This window comes from Coregonus lavaretus, assembly GCF_964263955.1.
Source record: "Coregonus lavaretus genome assembly, contig: HAP1_SCAFFOLD_8487, whole genome shotgun sequence".
Classification (NCBI taxonomy): Eukaryota; Metazoa; Chordata; class Actinopteri; order Salmoniformes; family Salmonidae; genus Coregonus; species Coregonus lavaretus.
The window spans coordinates 3,264-6,146 of NW_028159412.1; the positions used below are offsets into that span (position 1 = coordinate 3,264).

Here is a 2,883-nt window from a genome sequence, read left to right on the forward strand (position 1 = left end):
TACACTATACCTAGACCCTCCTCCTTGTGGCTACACTATACCTAGACCCTCCTCCTGTTGGCTACACTATACCTAGACCCTCCTCCTGTTGGCTACACTATACCTAGACCCTCCTCCTGGCTACACTATACCTAGACCCTCCTCCTGGCTACACTATACCTAGACCCTCCTCCTGGCTACACTATACCTAGACCCTCCTCCTGTTGGCTACACTATACCTAGACCCTCCTCCTGTGGCTACACTATACCTAGACCCTCCTCCTGGCTACACTATACCTAGACCCTCCTCCTGGCTACACTATACCTAGACCCTCCTCCTGGCTACACTATACCTAGACCCTCCTCCTGGCTACACTATACCTAGACCCTCCTCCTCCTGGCTACACTATACCTAGACCCTCCTCCTCCTGGCTACACTATACCTAGACCCTCCTCCTGGCTACACTATACCTAGACCCTCCTCCTGTTGGCTACACTATACCTAGACCCCCTCCTCCTGGCTACACTATACCTAGACCCTCCTCCTCCTGGCTACACTATACCTAGACCCTCCTCCTGGCTACACTATACCTAGACCCTCCTCCTCCTGGCTACACTATACCTAGACCCTCCTCCTGGCTACACTATACCTAGACCCTCCTCCTGGCTACACTATACCTAGACCCTCCTCCTGGCTACACTATACCTAGACCCTCCTCCTGGCTACACTATACCTAGACCCTCCTCCTGTTGGTTACACTATACCTAGACCCTCTCCTCCTGGCTACACTATACCTAGACCCTCCTCCTGTGGCTACACTATACCTAGACCCTCCTCCTCCTGGCTACACTATACCTAGACCCTCCTCCTGTTGGCTACACTATACCTAGACCCTCCTCCTGGCTACACTATACCTAGACCCTCCTCCTGGCTACACTATACCTAGACCCTCCTCCTGGCTACACTATACCTAGACCCTCCTCCTGGCTACACTATACCTAGACCCTCCTCCTGGCTACACTATACCTAGACCCTCCTCCTGTTGGCTACACTATACCTAGACCCTCCTCCTCCTGGCTACACTATACCTAGACCCTCCTCCTCCTGGCTACACTATACCTAGACCCTCCTCCTGGCTACACTATACCTAGACCCTCCTCCTGGCTACACTATACCTAGACCCTCCTCCTGGCTACACTATACCTAGACCCTCCTCCTCCTGGGCTACACTATACCTAGACCCTCCTCCTGGCTACACTATACCTAGACCCTCCTCCTCCTGGCTACACTATACCTAGACCCTCCTCCTGTTGGCTACACTATACCTAGACCCCTCCTCCTGTTGGCTACACTATACCTAGACCCTCCTCCTGTTGGCTACACTATACCTAGACCCTCCTCCTGGGCTACACTATACCTAGACCCTCCTCCTGTTGGCTACACTATACCTAGACCCTCCTCCTGTTGGCTACACTATACCTAGACCCTCCTCCTGTTGGCTACACTATACCTAGACCCTCCTCCTGGCTACACTATACCTAGACCCTCCTCCTGTTGGCTACACTAAACCTAGACCCTCCTCCTGGCTACACTATACCTAGACCCTCCTCCTGGCTACACTATACCTAGACCCTCCTCCTGTTGGCTACACTATACCTAGACCCTCCTCCTGTTGGCTACACTATACCTAGACCCCTCCTCCTGGCTACACTATACCTAGACCCTCCTCCTGGCTACACTATACCTAGACCCTCCTCCTCCTGGCTACACTATACCTAGACCCTCCTCCTGGCTACACTATACCTAGACCCTCCTCCTGGCTACACTATACCTAGACCCTCCTCCTGGCTACACTATACCTAGACCCTCCTCCTCCTGGCTACACTATACCTAGACCCTCCTCCTGGCTACACTATACCTAGACCCTCCTCCTGTTGGCTACACTATACCTAGACCCTCCTCCTGTTGGCTACACTATACCTAGACCCTCCTCCTGTTGGCTACACTATACCTAGACCCTCCTCCTCCTGGCTACACTATACCTAGACCCTCCTCCTGGCTACACTATACCTAGACCCTCCTCCTGGCTACACTATACCTAGACCCTCCTCCTCCTGGCTACACTATACCTAGACCCTCCTCCTGGCTACACTATACCTAGACCCTCCTCCTGTTGGCTACACTATACCTAGACCCTCCTCCTGTTGGCTACACTATACCTAGACCCTCCTCCTCCTGGCTACACTATACCTAGACCCTCCTCCTGGCTACACTATACCTAGACCCTCCTCCTGGCTACACTATACCTAGACCCTCCTCCTGGCTACACTATACCTAGACCCTCCTCCTGGCTACACTATACCTAGACCCTCCTCCTGGCTACACTATACCTAGACCCTCCTCCTGTTGGCTACACTATACCTAGACCCTCCTCCTGGCTACACTATACCTAGACCCTCCTCCTCCTGGCTACACTATACCTAGACCCTCCTCCTCCTGGCTACACTATACCTAGACCCTCCTCCTGTTGGCTACACTATACCTAGACCCTCCTCCTGGCTACACTATACCTAGACCCTCCTCCTCCTGGCTACACTATACCTAGACCCTCCTCCTGGCTACACTATACCTAGACCCTCCTCCTGGCTACACTATACCTAGACCCTCCTCCTGGCTACACTATACCTAGACCCTCCTCCTGTTGGCTACACTATACCTAGACCCTCCTCCTCCTGGCTACACTATACCTAGACCCTCCTCCTGGCTACACTATACCTAGACCCTCCTCCTGTTGGCTACACTATACCTAGACCCTCCTCCTGGCTACACTATACCTAGACCCTCCTCCTGGCTACACTATACCTAGACCCTCCTCCTGTTGGCTACACTATACCTAGACCCTC

At 53.2% G+C, this 2,883-nt stretch overlaps 1 long non-coding RNA gene across 1 annotated transcript; it reads right to left on the minus strand.

Annotated features, from left to right (window-relative positions):
- Positions 1-802: 802 nt before the first annotated feature.
- LOC311122892 lies at positions 803-1,375 on the minus strand. Its single transcript, XR_014612520.1, has 3 exons — positions 1,338-1,375; positions 1,216-1,305; positions 803-1,155 (listed from the first exon to the last, which is right to left on the minus strand). It is a non-coding gene; the product is annotated as an uncharacterized lncRNA (long non-coding RNA).
- Between the last annotated feature and the right edge of the window lie 1,508 nt (positions 1,376-2,883).